The following is a 21,372-nucleotide window of genomic DNA, read 5'->3' on the forward strand; positions in this document are numbered from 1 at the left end:
GGAGATGAGTTATAGCTGAGGAAGGGTTTCAATACCTGATCTATCATTTGTCTTACAGAAATTTCGTCTTATTTGGAAATGCATCATTTCCAGTGCATGTTTCTCAGAAATCTTTGGCTTCTTTATTACGCTTGATTCCCTACTTCCAGTGACGAAGCAAAAGAAGCCTTTAAATCCACAGACTCCTGACTCAGCGTCATCAATAACTAAGCTGTTAAATCAGCTCCTTCTTGCTGAATGGCGCTTTATTCTTGACTAGAGCCAGTTGCATGAAGACCATGTTGCTTTTAAAAACTAGGTTGTTCTGAGCTAAAATTCTCCCAATATAAACATGCTTTTCAAACCTCTGATTGGCTTTGTCAATGTGTAAAATCCCATTTTTTCCACATATTCACAGTAATTCAAACGTAGATGTCAATCACTTTTTCATTCCCAGGAAACAATTTTGAACCATGGAATACATTTCATTCCTGTCACGGCACAAAGTGAACTATTTGAAAAGGATAAATATCACTTAAGGAAATATATTTTTGCCCTGCTCCTGCAGTACTGCTTTTAAAATGTTATTTCTTATTGTATTTTCTCCTACAACCTGGCTTTGTGATGCTGCTGTTTGCATGCAAAAGCTGGTTAAGTGGAACGTTGCACCTCACTTGTTCAGAGCTTATAATGAAGAAAAATGTGCAAAAGCATTACTTTGTGAAAACCGATAAGTAAGCATACTGACTGTCAAATGATGTCACCCATGCTTGGCAGACAAAAAAATAAATGACTGCATAAGCCCAGTACAAGAGTCTGCGATCCACAGAGCATGAAATGTCTTGGGGACTAAGACTCTGTATTCTGCATTTCTTCACACGTCTTACTGATTCTCTGTTTCTTTTACTGCCATGCAGATTCTGCAGCGTATTGCAAAACAACTAGCTGTGAGACCCCTTAAATGTATGTGGGATCAATCCCTTATGAGATATTATCTCATTAAGACTGGCCCAGACCCCAACCTGCTCAGTGATATTTAGGTTACTGCATTAAGTTGACAGAATGCAAAGAGTCATTACACTGAGGTACTCAGCAGAGAGTATGCATTTCTCCATTAAAAAAAAAGAAAAAAAAAGGGGGGGGGGGGGCATTTTTAGCTTAACTGTTCTCATAAACAGACAGAGGTAAGAAACCCCGTACTAAAACTATTGTTACTCTCACCCAATATCTGCCTGGTGCTAGTTCTGTGTTACTCATGGCATCTGGCAGTGTTTTCTCTTAAACAGGGTTGTTGTTTGTTTTCCTTGCCAGCTCTGCAATCCATATCTGCTTTTGTTTGGAGAAAGTGAGACTATTTGGTGATGCTTCTGACAGAAAGACAATAAGCAGTTTGTATGCATCCCATGTACGTGGGCTCACTCCTCCGCTGTGCCTGGTTAATGGTGCTGTGTTGCAGAGGGGAAGGGCGGTAAGGTAGCTGTGCCATGTGGGAGCTCTTGAAATGCTGAAACCAGGACAGCAGCTGCCTTGTGCTCTGAGCTGCACCTCCAAAAATGCTGCCTGGTGATATTTTCTCCCAGCAAAAATTTACCGAGGGTGCAGGCTGCTCTGGCTTTGCCCTCTCATGATCTGACATGTCCCCTGCCTCCAGAGATGATGAAAAGGTGGCTTAAAACCAAAGTGGGGAAATCTCAACATAATATCTTATTTAGAGGAGTAACTAAATTGCAGTGTGCTAGAAAAGAGCTACAGTATCCTCCTTTGGAGGGCTTAGAGTGGGGGCAGGGGTCTTGTGTGAGATATTTACCCTTGCAAAAAGGAGCAATTTAGGCTCCTCTCTTAGCAGCCAATTACTCTGAGTAACAGGACAAATCATAACTAGAGCTTTAGAGCTGCTTCCCTACCTGGCCATGGAGGCACAGCAATGAGGAACTCATGAATCACGAAGATCTGTGTGACACTGAGCTATAGATATGACTAGATATTTCCTCTAATGCTATCTAAATGCAATGATGAGTCTTCCTTCTCATGCCTGTCTGAGCAAGAGATGTGGCAACCCCAAAGAGAGAAGAGATAAGGGAAAGTGTAGAAAATAAATTAATACGGTTATAACCATATAAAGGTACACGAAGCACGGAGCGGAGCTTGAAAAGGAGAACATTTTGCTTTGTAAATTCAAATCAGAAGAGCTGATTCTTTCTGCTTTCAAGAACACTGCAACACCACTTGTCTCCCACAGCAGGCTGAAAATCAGCATGAGGGAAGGAAGTGAAGACCAAAACTAAAATAAAAGCTTGTGGCATCCAGGTGCTCAGGAGAGACAAATGTGCCTTTGGTTATGAAGTTACTGGCATAATTTTTGAAATAAAAATGTTGCTCTGTTAGAAAAGAGCTTCTATTCCATGCCATTATTTCTGAGATTTGTCATTCCAAAATTAACCACATTTCCTGATGAAACTGGAAGCTCCAGGCTTTTTCTGCATTATTTTTCATGTGTTTTGAAAACTTGGATGACCAATATCATAATTTAGACTAGGTAATACTTGTCTTTTTAAAGTATATCTCTGATTGCAGCAACTTCCCATTGCTATAGTGAGCAAGCAAACAAATGCACAGATATGTGATAATGGAAATGTTTTCTTCCTTTGCTCGTTGAATTTTTCATTAACATGCTTCAGGAAAAAAAATTGTCAAGTGTAGTAGCATATGTGGAGGTACTCTTTCCCTCATGGTCTTCAGAGAGGTTATGTACAGGTGCAGAGTGGAGATTGTATGCCAACAGTATTCTGTATGCTCTAACGTATCTCTGAACTGCTTGTGGAGATTTAAGATACTATAAAGAAAAAATGAACAGGATTCTGCCGTTATGCCTTTCTTTGGTATAGCTATGGGAGAGACTAAGGAATATCAACTGAACTGAATAAATTGATTTTAATCACTAATTTGCTGGGGAAAAAAAATCTTGCTCCAATCATATGACGTTCTTGAAAGATCTTCCTTCTTCAACACCCACTGTGCCAGTATTCCTCTGTTGCTCATTCATGAGCAGTACATTACTGACATTCAATAATCAACATATTTTTCCTAGAAATATTATGTGGCATTTACTGAAAAGCAATGCTTAAGGAGTTGTTTTGATGAAATTGCCTTCCAGGAAACTCGTTTGTACACGCCTTCTGAAAAATGAACAACATGATCTGACACAGATAATGTTAATGTACGCATAAAGGTGAATAAGAACGTGAGTAGCCATACATACAAATAATACTAAAATATTAAAAACTCCATATCTATCTCCCCAACTTTTGAAATGTATTATAGGCCATATGTTAGCCTGCACCACCAAGCAAGATGTCTTTTTGTACATTTTTCAGCAGCAGCAGAGCTTTCCAATGCAACAGGCTGAGTCCTGGGGAAATTTCCCTTCATTTCATCCAATTTTTCCCACAAGTGTACAAGTGAGATAACTTGACTTAATGATGTCATTTCAGTGCCAGCCTCTTCAACGGTAATTACTGAAGGGGAAAAAAAATAAAAGAATGAATTCCCTGGGTGCTTTTGTTAGCTCTTCATTATTTTCTCTTCGAAAATTATTCTTCCATACTTCATCTTGAGCTGCCTTTTTTCAAGCTGAAAAGCCCTGTTGCTTCCGCTGAATACATGGACATGACCACCCACACTAGAAAAACCTTACCTCTTGCTGAGCTTCTCTGAAATGGTAGGCAGCAGGGCTCATGCAGCAATAAAACTTCATGATCACAGGGGAAGGAAATAGCGCAAGGCTAGGAATCCTCCTGCTGCTTCCATATGATTTCCTAATTTCAAAATAGGTTGAGAAATAATAGGGGGGAAATATATTGTGAGAATTTCCTCTGTGTTCTTCTGCGATTTCCCGCCTGGCCAGTTGTATGTGCAAGGAACTCTATTAAACTGCTACCCCGACAGCAGCAGCTTGGTACTTGGTCTAACAAGCAGGAAAACTTTATTCTCCAATATTGTTAAAAGGAAGTTTTCCTCTTGAATCAAGGAAGTAGAATCACAGGGGTTACTCTGTCTGGCTTTTGATTTTTTCCTGCCCCCCAGCACGAAGGAGATCTTGATTTTGAGCATGTGAAAGGTTATGATTGTTCACACTCAGTGCTCTGTTTTGGTCCAGTATGGAGGTGAGATCCAGCTGTGATGATTTTGATGCTGTCACACAAACAGAATGGCTCTGCAGTTTGGGATGCAGACACTTTGTGTGGGCTTCGTACTAGGAACAGTTACTGGGAACCACCTTTCATATGACATTTTGGGGCTGAAGTAGTTCATATTACTGCTATACTTCCCTCCTTCCTTGTAAGCCTTTTTCTGTGAAGGGTCAACCTGTCTGTTCCTACCTCAGTCTAAAGTTAGAGTTTCAAATAGTATAATAATTTTTTAGGGAAAAAAAGGAAACCTAGGCAGAGTTTAAGTTTCACACTACAAATGCCATGGCAAAGTGGCAATGCTACCTAGAAAAATAATGATCTTAAACTTCCTTTTTAAGAACAATAGCTAAAATAAACACTGTTATAAAACGTATTGATTAAAAAATCCAGGGCAAGCCCCGATTTACTCCTCCACCCAGAGGACTGTCAGCTTTACACTGCATTATGAACAATCACAGCAAAATCAGCTAGGTACTAAATTACCAGTTCTGCCATCCACACACTTGAAATATCTTTATTTCAATGTACCATTTTCCACACCTCAGTACACTGAATTCTGTCAAGTTGTCCCATCAGCCACAAATCACCTTTTTGTGTGTGTGTAAGTCTGTGTCTCTGTCTGTGCGTACGGTGTTTTGGTTTGGTTTGGTTTGGTGTTTTTTGTTTTTCACTTCAGAAATTTTACTTCAGTTGATTATCATTATTTGAACATGCATTTTTTGTGGTTTCCTTTTCCTTTCTGTCTCTAAATTGTTTAAAGAATAACCCACTGAAGGAAGTGAATGAAAACTGACATCACACTGTGTCAGGTGATTAAGCATTCCAGAATTTTTATTTCAAAATATAGTGGATTATTGTCCCTTTAGACAGTGGATTTTTACTGTGTTACCACCTAATGAGAACACATGTGGTCTTCAGAGCTGAAGTCACAGAGGGGCACTGCTTTTAAATCCCATGAATTGTCTGGTAGACTTGTTATTTGCTTTCCCCTCTTCCTCCCCAGAGTTTCATAGCCTTTGAACACCTCAGAAGAAGTGCTAATGCTCTACTTCACAGAAAATGTCCTAGATACAAACTGGCCCGCTACAACAACAGCCTGAGTCCCATTGCTCCCCAGTGCCGGTCTGGCTTCACTATTTATTTTTAGCCAGATATGAGAGCGGGGAGGCAGTGAAAGGTCAGGAGAATGGCTAAAATATGTACTTAGGGGGGTCACAACTGTGGGAAGAGGAGCTTAGCCACGCCAGGCCTCTCCGCCAGCTCCCCCTGTGCTCTGATTTCTCACTCCGGGTAGGTTGGACTCTCCCACCGCACATTTGCTCAGGCTGAATCCCACCGTGGGACTGTTGCTCAGCAACAGCAGCTAGAACAATTTGTTTTTGGACCATTCGGAAGATGATTACATTTGCGGCATGTTTCCCCCCCCCTCTGGTACCTATTCCTGGATGTTGTAAATATTCATCTGAGTTTTGCATATACAGTAGTTTCCCCTTTAGGTAAAAAACATACGTTCTAAATGAGCTTTTAAGAGTACTTTACTCTGATGCATGCCTACATTTCTTCTCATTCAGTAGATATAATGTTGCACATGAAATGGCTTTGTTGGGCTTCTGGGGGTTTTGTTTTGTTTTGTCTATGTCAGACGGATTTCAGCTGGAGCAGGGCCGGCCTCTTTATGACAGTGCTGCTTCATTGCTTTGTTTGAGACACATAAAACAAGTGAAGGATTTAAATAGTTGTGAACACCTGAATGACTTTAAAGCATTCTACTAAAAGATAGGTTCAGATCTCCAGATTTCCAATTTCCTTCCTAATTGTTTCTTTATCTACAAATCTTTCAGCGTCCCATCAGAAACAGATTTCCAACGCTTTTATCTTAAAAGAATTTGTATAAGGACTATAATGCAATATTCAAATCTTTGTCATACATTTGCCTGTGCTTTCACCTGCAGTAGTAATTTATTCTGAATCTTCTCCCTTTCTTACACAGAAAATACAGTTGCAATGGTCACTTGCCAGTACTGCTATCCTGACCTGGCACCCTTTTGGCAGGGCATTCTTTCATTGCTGGAGAGCAAATAAAATGTTCTTACTTTTATGTCTTTATGTACCTGCTTCATGCCAGCATATGGACATCCACCCATCCCTTCCATGCTTGGTGAGGCTAATTTAGATATCACAGCTACAAACATCCCCTATAGCCACCCCCTAATGTCTTGTCCTCAGACCTGATGGAGTACAAGAAAGGAAAGAGAGAAAAGGTGAGGGAAGAACCAAAAAAGAGTTCAGAAGTCAAATATTACTGGCTAAAACAATAATATGGATGTGTGTGCGTGCGTGCGTGTGTGTGTTTGGAGAGGTTGGGTCCCAGCCCACTGAAGCACATGGACATGTTCCTTTGTTTGCCTTCAGTACTTTGTTTTTAGCTAGGTTATGCTTCTGTACCTTACCGCCTTGGACAGGGGTAGTTTGCTTTCTGTTAGAGTAGATATATGTTGGGAATCAAGCATTTTAGCACAGCCCTTGCTACACCTATCCTGTCTCAGTACCCCCTTCTGGACTGCCAACTTACAGGTAGGGAAAAGGAAGAAAGCAGAAAACATGGCATTTCTCTCAGGTTTTCAAGGGCTCTGTTGTTAGGGGTACTGTTCTCATTGGGCTCCCCGAGGAACAGAGGATGCATCTGTTCCTCATGGGGGCTGGCTCTGGAGCTAGCACACCGTGTCCCAGTGCTCGCACCACTTCGGAGGCTCCAGCTAATCCCTCTCCTCAGCACAGCATGGCTCCTCACTCCTGCAGCTCTGCCCTGAAACCTTTAACAGGGAGCTGCTCTGCACAGAAGAAACCTTTTATGCACAGCAGCCCACAAGATACGCAGGGAGGAGGCAGGCAGGTACACAAACACACAGAGTCAAGGGGCACTAGGATAAGCTCTGCTTCAGACTCCCCTCTGTGCATGCCCAAAAACAAAAGCTATTTTTTCTTCCTAATTAGTTGTGTAAGAGCAAACACTAATGCACGGTTGACCTAAATACAAAATCATATTTTTTCTCACTTTCCTCAGTGCAATCTATATTTAGCTTTTAAGTGTACATTTTATTCTTAAACTTTTTATTATTATTATTATTATTATAAAAATGCAGGTTAAATGTTAATCAATGAGGTAATCTTCATTAAAATTTCTATATATTGATATTCAGTTCAAACCAGATATTCCCTCATTACTTTGAAGGAACAAATTGCCAACTCCTGCTTCACTGAACTCCTTGATACAACACGCATTTATCCATGCCCCATGGGGGTCATTACAATGAGATTCACCTCTCTGTGTGCACATGTATATGTTTAAAAATAACCCCCTCAAAACTTCCCTTTGGTCTTTCAGCAGGAAACATATCAAACATCAACTGCAAATTTCAGACACACATCAATATCATGCTAACGTAGTTGAGTTTCACTAAACCCAATGCCAAATTAACTTTTACAGAGCAATTACAAAATCTTATAATCATGCAAATTAGTAGTAAGCAGCTTACATCTTCCAATTAAATTGCCACCTGCTATTCTAAGATCCAAGTTAGTCGTGGTAAACTTTTTCTCCTTCCGCTTTAAAGAAAGACTCTTAATGTGGAGAGGCATCAATGTATGGATTAGCCTTCCCAGGGGCAGGGGGTCCAACTCCAAGCAAGCATAGGCAGGTTGTTACAGCAGAAGAAAAACAAGTACATACGATAGTGAGAAGAGAAAAAAGAATCAACCCTTGAGTCTTTATCAAGTTTGAATGTCCAGATGTATGTCATGAACTCAGAACCACATCCTGGCTGCATTATAAGTCCATAACCAGGCATAATCTACCCCCTTCTTCCATCCCCTCCTTATGTGAAGCAGAAAAGATGCTGTTGCCTGGACAAGGGCTGGCCTCCGACTCTGGAGATCAGCACAGTATTCCCCAGCACAGTGTCTCCCTTTCTGCTTAGTCCACAAGCAACTAGATGCACTGTGCAATTTTCCTTACAGCACAACCACACAGCACATTGCACAACTTTCTCCTAGTGCTCTGTAGGGTAGGCAGTGGGCAAAAAGGACCAGTGGCTGTAGTTCTCTTTGAGGTAAGGCAATAAGGTGAGGCCAGGCTGCTTAATGGATTTACAGAAGCAAATTAGGGTTTTAAGAGTTAATTTCCTAAGTTCACCACAGTGAAAGTGTCGTTGCTTATTACTCATTAAGTACGGGCTTTGTAGAAAAGGAGAGATTTTTCTTGCTAAAAACAGACAAAAAAAAAGAAAGAACTGCTTGGGCTTCTAAAGCAGCAAAGATGCCAAAGCTTACTGTGGCCTACAGAATTAACTACGATGATGCAAATCAAATGTCCCAGAGTAAAAGTCAGGCATGAAACATAGCAGATAATGAAAACCAGTGTCAACTCTGGAAAACATTATGGAATTAATTTTTTTTTTTTTTTCTTTTCTGTCTCCTTCTCTCCTCCTTACCTCCCTGCTCCCCAAAGGGTACACTCCAGATATGATTTGTGCAGCTGGGACAGGATGTGTGCATGTGTAGCGCACTGCCTGCAGTTTCCAAGAGGTCAATTATCAATGGTTGTAGCCAACAGTGCTGTTCTTCAAAATCAGTTTAGCTGACATCCATCCTGATGAGATTCATGCAGTTTTGACAGAAAGCTGTGCTCATACAGAGAGCTGCTGCTGCTTAAACTTTCGAGGCGTCATGAGCAATTTGAAGCCAGCAATCCAGGTTCTTCTCAGGGACAGCTTTTCAGGCCAGCTTGGCGGATCTCCCCAGGAGCTCAGCATTCCCTGGGCTGGACTCTGATCTCAGGTATGTTGCCCCCCTGGCAGTGTGAGTTTGATGGCTTTTCTGGAGTGGGTCCTTACTTATGCAGCCTAGTATAAGAGATCTTTCATGATGTGCAGTTCATAAAGTTGCTTGTAACTAAAAGGAGTTGGTTTTTCATTTTGTTATTTTATGTGAAAACTAAACTTCTAAAGAGAAAAAATAAACAGCTACTAAGCTGTAAAAATGAACTCTTATTTCTTCTGCCACCAACCTCACTGCAGCTGCACATAACTGCAGACATACCATGTTAAGTCCAGCACAAAAAAAAAAAAAAAATCCCTGCAAAGGATAGCAAAATCCATAGACATTTTCATTCAGACTAGGAACTCCACTGTCTTCTTTCATCTGAGACATGGCAAATGCAGCAACATCAGAGGAAATGTGGATTAGACTTCTTGTCTTTGGATGCATCAGTGCTTGAAAACTCTGAATATTTTAAAGTATCTCCTTCTCAAGGATTTGCCAGTGGACTTCCATCATGACAGAGATTTTGATTCATGACTGAAGACAAGAATGTTTTTGTTGTTATATGGCTAGTTTTCACTGATGATCAGAATACCAGATGACTACAGAAATTCCTATCTTGCCTTACAGCCTGGCATTTCTAAGGATAAGCCAATATATTTGCAATCAGTAGCAGTTACAGTTTGTTTACAAGCAGTGTATCAAAGCACCTTTTCATACATGGAAACTAGGGAGAGAAAAAAAAAACACGGTTCTTGTGCCAAATAGATGTGAAAGATTACACAGCTGCAGTGTCTTGAGGTTACAAAACTGCCAGTTTAACAAGCAAGATAAGCAGCAATGCTGATGTATTTATAGGAGTTTAGACACTTATACTGCTTTTTAAAAGAAATGTAATGAACCAATCCATAAATAGCATGGAGATCATAGGTTTATTGCCTTCTTAGCGTAATGAAAGCCTACAACATAAAAACATGCCAATAAGAAACTTCTGTGATAATGTCATTGGCAATAAGCTCTTTGGGGCAGGGACTTTGCTTCTGGCATATGCGTGCAGAGCCTAGCGCAAGGCAGCATCTGACTGGGACCTCAAGCTACTATTATAATGTAAATATTAGAAAATAGTGATAGAACTGAAATCTATACCACCTTGTGATAGGAAACAGGTCGTTATCTGGAACAACAAAAAATCAATACCTGTTTAATATTTGGGGCCTAATCTAAAGATCTTGTACATACTTCAATAAATTTTGGAGCAGGTCCTTGGACATTACAGGTGGCGGATGTGCTGGATGAAGCAACTCAAATCTATAAACAGTGCTGTAGGAAAAGCAGGAAAACACAAGGCTCTACAGGCTCACTAGCCTTTAGGGTAGTGAGATATTTTCTTGTTTATGTTAAGAAAAGGTATGTCAAACAATGACTTAAATTCTTGCTTGTATATATATCCAGCAATTTACACTGTCTGTTTCACCATTGACTGGGAAAACAAAAGAGATATAAAATTTACCACCAAAAATTCCTTCACTGTCCTTGGTCATATGTAAATGGCAACATTTTCATTTTTTTAGTGTTGTCCTAGGTTATTGAGTGGGGTGACTTTGCCTTTTCCTATCAGCCAAAATGGCTTTGTGCCATTTCTTTCATAAGGGGAGTGCTGAGATAACTGAGCTGTCACCACTGAATTCTCACCCCTCTCCATGTCATGCAGCTCTCTTCAAGAATAAAGTTATTGACTTTCCCCCTTGACCAGCCTGTGTTTTAGCAGCATAAGTGAACAACATACTAGAGGTTAAAAGTGATTTCCCTGCCAAGAACAATTTTCTGACTGGGGACTTCCTTTTGAAAATTCTGGCTCCAAGAGGAAAGTAGAAGAGAGTATGCTAAATCTTTTACCACTTAATTTTGAAAGTATCAGGATGATTCTCTCCAAAATAAATATTGGAGAGGTTCTTAAGCAATATATGCATTAGACTGTAGCTGTAGGCTGGCACTCAGCCACAGTTAGGTGGTGTTTGGTTATGGTTTCCCAGCCAACCTCTCATAAGTAAGTGTTAAAATGTGGTGTGAAAGAGTGATGAGGGAGAAGTGATGAGGGAGAAGTTGAGATTACCTCTCTGACACAAATTGCCCTACTAAGGTCAAGGGAAATGTTATTAGAAGGAAAAGTTGATCAGAATTCAATACTAAATGTAACCTAGTGACATGGAATTTCCTCTTTCAGAAATTTCAAGCCTGCATTCAAATGAGTGATGTCCCACCTAAACTGCTCTTGCTCATACTCTTCATCTAAATCCGCTGCTCTTCAGACATCTCCTAAAAATGGAAGCTCCAGTTTTTCACTTTTGAATCCTCTGATTTCCTATGAAGTCAGGGAAAGCCACTTTGCCCACAGCTCTTTCTTGGTACAACTTGCACAGCTATGGAAGACTCCCACTCAGTGTTGCTGTCACTCCGTCACTTCCATCTCTGAACAGAAGCTCAGGATCCCCAAGATGCCACTGCTGTTACATCTGCATGGGACTTTCAGATTGCTGTACATCAGTGCACATGTGTTTGTTTTCAAACTCAACAACAAATGTAACATTAAACACCCTTGACTGCTCCACTGAACAGCCTTGTCTGCCTCATGTTGCAAAACAGACCTAATTCTTAGTGTAGCTGGTTTGTGATTGAACTAATGGTGCATGCAGAATCATAATTCAGCAAAGTGAATTAAATTATCAAAGAGTCTTTTACACTCGACACTTGTACTTGTGGGAGGGCAAATTTTTTTCTCGCAGCTTAGAGGTGGACCGCCAGCTGTGGGCAAAGAGGAGGTAGAGCTGGCAATTCACAGAAGAGTTGAAGGGCTGGAAATATGTAAATGACAAATCTAAACAAATCAGCAGCCCTCCAAAGGAGAAGCATCAGTGGATTGCAGGAATAATTTCCTCTTGCAGATCCCATCTGTAAGGCACTGACTGTCATTCATTATCGATGTAGTTTAATAAGGGACATGAATTATTTATTTGGGATTATTTTTTTTCTTTTGGGAGCAGGGTCCTCCTGTAGTTCCTGGCTCTTTCAGGCCCGATTTTTCCAAATAAGAACCTGACTAAGGATCTCTGCATGTAAATTGAATTTTTTCTTTCAACATGTCCCCAGTGCACTCCAAAATAGCTTGCACTGTCACCTGGTCCAGGTGCCATCAAGGCAATGTAGCTGCATTTTACACAACTCACCAAATGACACATCTTCACCTGACACAGGAAAACTGTTGACTTTCAGGAACATGCAGAAAGCCATGTTTATGGAGCCTTTTCTTTCTCCCCTGAGGAAGTTATTTGAAGATTGCTATGAAGTTTTTGTTTGTTTGGCTGGGTTATTTTGTCCCGCTCAGTAGGGAAGTTATTTTCCTTACAGGATATGCTTTGGCTAATCTTTAGGGCCAGAACACATCCCAGGGGACACACAGCTGACCGATCCCAAATAACACTCTGAGTCCAAGACAAGCACTAATCTTCAATGGGTTTTGTACAGCAAAGGAGAGTATTGGCTTAGTAAACACTATCTCTTACAGGAAGTTAGCTCTGGAAAGTGTCTAGCCAATCCATCTATTTTCACAGGTTTAAAAAGCCCTTGTATTTTCTCAGCAAAATAAACAGGTCTGCACTTGGTTAAGTACGGAAATGTAAGGTGCAAGAGAAGGTGCCACTCTGCCCTTCTGCCTCTGTAGAGCTAGAGACTATCTCATTCTTCTAAAATAAATAGCAACCTTGGCTTCCGTTGATCTCAGATTCTCTGTTCTTGAAAGATCATCCTTTTTTTGAAATCTTAATTAACTTCTTTTATTTATTTATATTTATATTCATATTTTTGTTTTTGTTTCTATTTCTTGACAGATTTAGGACTGGACCTGAAGTGCAGCAATTAATTTTTTACTGCAAAGCGGCTATTCAGAACTGTTGCTGAGACTACAGCCAAGCTACTCCAAATTGGAAAGATCAGAGAGTTGGAGGCTTCCAAAGCAAGATCACTTTAACTGTATCCTATCTGAAATCAGTTTGTTCCCCTTGTTTTAAAGATCTGTACAGCTGGAGATTTCACTGCCTCAGCAGATGATCTATTTCTTTCTTATCTCTACAATTTGAGAATTTTTTTCTAAATGTCTGGACTCATTTTTCTTTGTAACAATTTAACCTATTACTTCATGACCAAGACACAACACTATATTAAGTAATAACTATATTAACAGACTTCATTGTCTGTTGTTCACACTAAGCATCATTTGTTCCTTCAGTCACCCAATTAGTTGGTTTTGCTACAGCTCTGATTTTTCTTAGTTCCTTTCCTCTGGCCTCTCTTCCTTTGGTCACCATCTTTCTCAGAGTGCCTCAAACTGGCAAGTCTGTTGCTGAGTCCAAATTGAGCTGTGTGGAGTGTGAAAGACAGCTTCACCTGTCTTTCCAGCTACGCTTGCTTGTACATTCCTGTAAAGGAGGAGAACATCATACAACAGATTGATGTTATTGACTCATGTTCAGATGCTGATCCGCTGTAATCTCCAGCTCTACCAAGCTGTCTGGTCCCCATTATGTATTTATGCAGATGATCAACCCTGCCCAGGTGTATTACCCAGTGCTTCTGCCAGATGAATAACATTCTGGCCTCTAGTTTGTCAAGACTATTTTACATTCAAGGGCTGCCCTGCAGTAAATATTCTTGAAGTCCTTTCTGGGTTTCTATCGCCTGTATAATCTCTATTCTATCATCTGTTAATGAAAATACTAAGCCAAGAACAGCCCCTGTGGAGTCCCATTTGATGCACCCTTCCATTTTTATCCTGCCTGTGGGATTCACGTCTGGTCCATATTTTGTTGACCCCGGGCTGCTGATGCTGGGCAGGAGAGAACAATTTGAAATTCTGACACAACCCCTATTATTTTCTGCTTCTATTGTGTCCTAGAATACAACTAATAATAAGGCTATGAAATCATTGCCTCCAGCTGTTTCCCAATGGAATTTACCAAAAGGGTAGTGAAATGATCTCATTTAAATCCCTTTCCACACAAAGCATTGAACCGTACCAGCCAACACCAACACTGGTTCCAGTGTGGTCATAGTGCAATTTCCTTGACAGTCCTGGACAGTTTCAGGGAGATTACAGATGGATGGGGCCCATTTGGTTCCAGCTGGATTGGAGTGCAGATGGATCCCAAATGTCAGAAAAAGGATCCTCACAGTTGAAATACTTGTAGATACTCAAATTCCCTTCGAAAGTGACAGTTCTGGAAATAACATTTTCAGTACCAGTAAATTAGCCCCAGAATGGCATTTCCTGGCATGTCCACAATCTGGATGTGGTTAGCTTGAAAGAGATGCAGAAAAAATATTGAAGCGAAGATACTATTGAACTCAGAGGTGCCCCATGGGAAAATATCTAGGCTTGTTCTCTCACGTTTTAAAGCCCTTCCTTTTGTTTAAATAGTGTTAAGATGGATACAGGTAATGAAATTTGTGGAGGCTGCTGGCTTGTGTGAAAAATAGGACAGCTATTTGGATGTGATAAAGCAACTCAGACAGACAGCTAACATAATCTACTGTGAATATTTTATTTCCTCACAGTGGAAGGATAAGTCTATTTGGACAAAGCTGTTCAGCCTCTGACTCTGGTGGTGGCATGTGGTAGGAGCACTGCAAAGAATTAATTGTCCAGCTAAAGCCCTGTGATATTTGACAGTGCTCAGCATTTTGCAGGACTGGATAACAGCTGGTAGGAAGAATGTCTTGAAGTGAAGGGTTAAGAAGATAATCAAACATGTTTTCCTCAAAGCAAACTGAGCTCAAATGCACTGAAGGACCTGAAGCCGGTGCTACCACCAGGACTGCCAACACCAGCGGGCTGAGAAACCTCTCCTCCCTGGGGTGCTCCCGAGCACCTACAAAATGCCTGGCAAATTCCAGCACTGATAAATGCAGCCATAAGCACAGCAGGTTCAAGCCAGGATTTTCTCCGTGCAGGCAGAGAAGAAAGAAAACTGCTAAAATTCCTGCTGATATCAAAGGAAAATCCTCAGAGATTTCTGCCAGTTAGCTCATTCTGTACTGTCCCTTTCTATAATGGAGCCAGGAACAGAGATATGCATCAAATATAGACCAGCTGCTCAGAAGTACATGCAGATACCAACACTTTAATCACTTTTATAGGTAATGCTTTATGTCAGTTCCCAGTAGGGACTGTAGCCTGGACTATAATTTTGAATGAAAGACCTCAAATTCAAGATTAGTTTTGAATGTGTGTGGGAGAGAAAACAAGAGATATCTCCTTTATGTGCTGTCCAAATTGTTTATATTTGGGCTGAGTGATCTGCTGAGCAGATGGCTAAATAATTTCCAAGCTCGCCATAGGAGGCTGAATCCTCTATGTTTGCAGGTATGCACATATAGATACAGTATACCTCCCTCTACTTTAGCACTTACTGTGAGATGCTTCAGTAGGCCTCTGAGCTGCACACAGGGCACCTCTGTGTCCTGGCTGCCTGTCTACAGGAGCCTTCCCTGGGTCTTCTGGGTAACAGACAGACTAGTGAAATAGTCTACCACACAGAAAAGCAAAATATTTCAGTCTAAAAATTGATGCATGTTACCTGTTATGATATATGAACTATGGTAGTCCAAGATGCAATGCATGCATTGCTTTAAGCTCATAAGAATATCAGTGGATATTTAACAGATTTAACTTTTTTTTTCTTTTTTTTTTTTTTTTAATTACATGAAAGGAATGTTTTTCTCCATTCTAACTCAAATAAGAGCATTGAGTGACATTTTCTCTAATCTGGAAATAAAATATGGCAGAACCTCACTCAACTTGGGCATAAGAAAATGGATGTCTTACTCCTGTTACAGAGGTAAAGCATGGCGTAGTAAACTATACAGAGGATATAACATCACTGAAGTAGTTCACCTACATCTTTGTGGTCTTTTCCATGACTACTGCTACAACACTAAAAAGGAGTTTAACTGGTAAAAATCACTGTATTCTGTACTTATCTCTCATTTTTTGATTAGACTCGGCAAAACCACACCCAGAGAGTGGTGGTTAATGTCTCTATGTCCAGGTGGAGGCCAGTGACGAGCGGTGTCCTTCAGGGGTCTGTCCTGGAACCAGTACTGTTCAACAACATAGACAGCAAGATTGAGGGCACCCTTTGCAAGTTTGCAGGTAACACCAAGCTGAATGGTGCAGTCAGTACAACATAAGGAGGGAATGCCATCCAAAGGGACCTGGACAGTCTTGAGAAGTGGGCCCATGTGAACCTCATGAAGTTCAAGTCCAAGTGCAAGGTGCTGTACCTGGGTCGGGGCAATCCCAGACATGAGTACAGACTGGGAGAAGAACTCACTGGGAGCAGCCCTGCAGAGAAGGATTTGGGGGTTCTGGTAGACGAAAAACTTGACATGAGCCAGCAGTATGTGCTTGCAGCCCTGACGGCCAACTGCATCCTGGGGTGCATCAACAGACAGGTGGCCAGCGAGGGAGGTGATTGTGCCCCTCTGCTCTGCCCTTGTGAGGCCCCACTTGGAGTCCTGCAACCAGGTCTGGGGCCCCCAGCACAAGAAGGATGTGGAGTTGTTAGAACGGATCCAGAGAAGGGCCACGAGGATGATCAGAGGGCTGGAGCACCTCTTCTGTGAAGAAAGGCTGAGAGAGCTGGGGATGTTCAGCCTGAAGAAGAGAAGGCTCCGGTGAGACCTCACTGCAGCTTTTCAATACTTAAGAGGGGCTTATAAAAAACATGGGGAACAACATTTTGTTCCAGCAAATAATGCTAGGACAAGGAGGAATGGTTTTAAACTAGAAGAGGTTGGAACCAGATGATTCCAGATGAAGCCATTCTATGTTTCTATGATTTATTTGCTTATTTTTAGCATCAAAACTGTCTTGTTAACAGGACCCTGGCACATGAGATGATCATGCTCTTGAACTTCAGAATTTGCGAAGTCCTGCACCGGATCTTACTGCCTTCTTCAGCAGCAGTTTGCCAACCAGTACCCTACCCCCATACTAACTAGACACTAGACCTGTTTTACAAGAGGTATTTTAACATTTTACTATCAAACTGCCTTATTGAGGATGCATGTTGACTCACCATTTTTTATTATTAATCTATGTATTTTTCTTGCTGCTAGAAGGGATTATTTGCAGATGTTAACATATTTATTTTTTTTCTTGGGTTTAGTATTCATGTTTTGAACCTGAAGTTCCATGGCTAATTCCATGAACATGATTGCCACAACATACACTCCAGTTTTAGCTGATTATTTTCTTTTAACATTGTCATTAACAGAGCATCTCCATTTTATAGAAGTGAAGTGTCTCCCTTAGACCCTTCATAACCTGAGCTGTATCCCATCAGAGAGCACTTCATCCTCTTATGCTTCTAGAAAAATGCCATCCGTGTTCTAAATATCAATAGAGCTGGAAGTAAGCAACATCAAAATCTCCAAGACAACACAAAGATACAACAAATCAAAGGCAAAATAGTAATGGTTCGATTAGACTTTTAAATAGGATATTAAAATGAGGTTTGTAGTTAAGTACAATTGTCTCTCTGAATTTGGCAGGGAAATCATTAACCAAATGATGTTAAATTTGCACAGATTGTTGAATAAATGAGTAAGACTTGCTCTTCATGGCAGCAAACCAACCAAAAACACATACACACAAAGAATTGCTAGCAGTCCATACGAACAAATAGCTTGCACTAGGATGAGACTGTTTTTCAAAGATCAGTAGTTGAATAGTTACTACTATCATCAGCTAGCCCTCCACATGGAGCAGCCCTCCAAAAGTCTGTGCAATTGTGTGTGTGTGTGTTGAGGGGGAGCACATGTTCCTGTGTAATAATCTAAGGTTTCTTGAATTTTTAAAGAATGGGTGCCATTAACTGTATTGATATTACTTAGAGTTTATAGATATATGTTCAAGATGCCACATCTTAAAAGCTACATAATTTTGCATACTTGTTTATCTTGTTATTTTGGTATAGATACTTCCTCTCTCTGCTAGAATATATCCAGAGAAGTCCAGGTGTCTGGATACACAGATACAAACAATGTGGGGATTTCTACGAAAAATGGAATCATTCAAAAAGTACTTTATAAAGCTCAACTTATGAGGCATTCAACAACAGCTTTGCGTTTTATCATTGATTTGGCTTTAGCTATGACTAGCAATAAATATTCAAAATATTTTTATAACTGGGCTGTGATTTCTTTTAATGAAAAACTTATTTTCTAAAATCCATCAACTTCTGGATATGTATCACCTGGAGGTAAAGATTAATATACAGTGAAGTATGTGTAAGAAAGCCAGAGGAATAAACAACATCTAGGTGTAACCTTTCTTCCAAAGGTGAAATGTAATTTTAATTAAGTCTTTAAAATAGGATTATTTGTTATCATGTATTATACTGGTACTCATTGGATTAACATTGTACAAAAAGCAGGGAAAAGGCAGTCCTTCATCATAGGCATGTGCAGCCTAAAACTGAAATGAGATTCCAGTTCTCTTCTAGGCATACGTAGTGGTTACTTATGGGGTAGTCCCAGTCCAGGTAATCATCTCTCAGTCAGAGCAGGAAAATTATTATCAGATCCTCTAGACATTTACAAATCAGCTATATGTCTGCTAATATATAAAACAGGCCAGGATGATGAGGGACACATAACAGCTCATGTGCATATATCAGAACTCCTTGGAAACGTTGCTTGACTCTTGTTGCCCACTGGGAACAATCTCCATCCCACCCTGTTCTCCCATGGCTGGCATGGCAGAAGCAGTCTAGTCATTTAACAATATCAACAACTGTGGATGACTGCTTGGTCCTTATTCATTGGTATAGACATGGCTAAAATAGGCAGAAGTGGGAGATGGTGATGACAGATGGGCGTGAGTTAAAGTTGAGACGTGAAATGAGAGACCTTGGTGGTAGGCTGGTGAACACATGTACATATACAGAGGTCCATGGAGAGATGTTTTCTTTTGGAAACTGGAAAATCAAAAAGAAGTATGAGCTGAAGCTAATGGTGACTGAATGGAGGGGAAAGAGGAGAGTCCAACAAGCTAAAGGTCAGACTGGAACTTACAGGTGGGTGGGAGATGCAGCACAGATACACACTTGAAATAACAAATTCTCAAAAGTGATTTCCCCCAAGTATTTCCAGCAATGAAATAACCACACTGGTCAATGCCTATGATGTGATCTCATTCGCAGAAGTACAGTTCCAGTTTCAAATACCCTCATAAAGTGGTTATGTCATAGACATGCTTCCAACTTTACAATTGAAATAGAGTCAAAAAACAGCCTCTCTACCAGCATAGACTAATGAAGCATATTGGAGAAAAGACCTTCCCCACACAGTAATAAAACTAGCATAATGCCCCTAGAGGAAATAAAGGAGTTGGGTTATAGTTAAAGTTGTGCTGTATTGAAAAGCATTGATATTTCCATTCCAAGGACTATAGCACATCCATTTAAAATATCTAGGTTCACAAGGCAACTCAATAAAGCAGTTCAACTCCAGTGAGTTCAGTGGAGTTGTGCCAGCCATGGATTTGGCCTCCTGACTGTAAAATGTGGTCGGTTAAGGTGTGAATGATATGAAGTTTCAGATCCAAGTAAATATCAGACAACAGCAACTGTATTCCAGAGTTCACCTGCAGACTCTGCAAGAAGAGAAGACCCTTTTCTATTTGAACAATACTGGGATGATTGTAATATCTGAAAATTAAAGAGAGAAAAAAGGCAAATAAAATGCTAAATGGCAGAAGAGAGAAGAGACAAACCGCACTAGGAAAATGACACACAATGGGCCAAATTTATTGAACAATACGCAATAGTATGGGAATCTGATATTTATTTTCAGTGCTGAATATGCACGATACATCTAATATGCTCAAGATGCATTATTCAATCTGCAGCAGCTGTCTTTGTACAGAACTCTGCAGAAAAAGTCAAAAGGAGCAATGTACAATAAAACAACCACACTAAGCACCTTGCTATGTCCCCGGCTAGCTGTCACAACACTCCTTCCTTCTATTCAAATGCATCACGTAGCTGATTTTTTTCCAAATAACATTGTTAACTGTTTCACAGGAAAGAAAAGACAGGCAAAGGAGAATAACCCCTTTGTGTGAAATGATCTGTACCCAATAACATTTCCACAGGAAGAAATAACTATTTGTTGTTAAACTATCAACTCAAAACAATGAAACATCAAAGACTCAAACCTAAGTGAATTGTTTGGTATTTTCCCCAAGAAGCTGGATCCATTTCAGAACTAGATCTGCGCTGACACCCTACTTCTGGAAAGCATCATTATTCATTTGTGTTTTGCCTTGGAGTAGGAATGGATGTAAGCCTGAGTTTCCGTGACTTAGAAGAAGAAACTATTGTGACACAGGCCATAAAAAAGTACAAAAAATGAAAAAGAAGCTGCAGCTAATGGCCACTAAATCTGCTCTTGGTTGCAACCACTTTGCAGTTGAGGAGAAACAGCATCCTTTCCAATCTCTTACTTCTCTTAATGCCCTCACACTGTCCTTTCCTTATGACATCTTTGCCATTTGTTCCATTTCTGCATTTATGAACTTAGTTTGACTGTCTCCTCTAGTTGCATTAGATGTATGTAATCCCGCCTGTCCTATTTTAAAGTCAGAAAACATGAACCAATGGTCAGAGCATGTGTCAGATTTTCCAGGTGGTTTTCTTCTGTTTCTGTCACCATGTTGTTGTGGCTTCCTCTGTATTGCCATCTTTTACGCTCATCACTGCTAAGAACATTGTTAAACTGAAACACAATGCTTGTTTACAGGGAGACATACAGGAAAATTAGATACAGATTAACCAAAGCAATGCTTGTTTACAGGGATACATGCAGGAAAATTAGATACAGATTCACCGAAGTCAAAGATCCACTTCTGGAGGTAGCAGTGCCACCTACAGATGCTGCGGCTCCTAAAGGCTCCCAGCTGGTGGTCAGAAATAACCATCCTGCTCAGGGAAAACATGATGTGAAAACTGCCTAACCCATGTGAACATAGATCAGATGGGTTGTCTCACCTTCAGGAATGTGCCGTCATTCTCAGAGCATCTCATTCAGGGAGCACAAAACCAAGGGCTCCTAGATTTGACCGTAAACTAGAGGGAAAAGATGCCCTCAGGCTGCAGGGACACATGTGGAGAGGAGTAGCAGCTGCTTTGAAGAGTGGGGTGCGCAGATAGGAGCTGGGTTTCTGACAGGTAGTAAAGATGGATTTTTATTGGGGTTTGTAGCTGAACCAAGCTACCACTGAACCAGAGCTGGTGAGAGGAGTTTGCTATCCCCTCCCTGAGGTGAG

The 21,372-nt window shown here is 40.6% G+C and overlaps 1 long non-coding RNA gene across 5 annotated transcripts in view; it reads left to right on the forward strand.

The window, feature by feature from the left end:
* The window catches only part of LOC310893803, a 41,661-nt gene that overhangs the window by 14,940 nt on the left and 5,349 nt on the right, over positions 1 to 21,372 (forward strand). The window contains exons 2-5 of one of the 5 annotated variants that reach the window (XR_014579314.1): positions 8,677 to 9,005; positions 12,872 to 13,013; positions 14,120 to 17,065; positions 18,020 to 18,769. This is a non-coding gene — a long non-coding RNA (uncharacterized lncRNA). Of the gene's footprint in view, positions 1 to 8,676; positions 9,006 to 12,871; positions 13,014 to 14,119; positions 18,770 to 21,372 lie in introns of those variants that run through there. The other 4 variants (XR_014579315.1, XR_014579312.1, XR_014579313.1 and 1 more) reach the window with 4 other exon arrangements.

This window comes from Anser anser (genome assembly GCF_964211835.1).
Source record: "Anser anser genome assembly, chromosome: 2".
In the NCBI taxonomy this organism is placed as follows: domain Eukaryota; kingdom Metazoa; phylum Chordata; class Aves; order Anseriformes; family Anatidae; genus Anser; species Anser anser.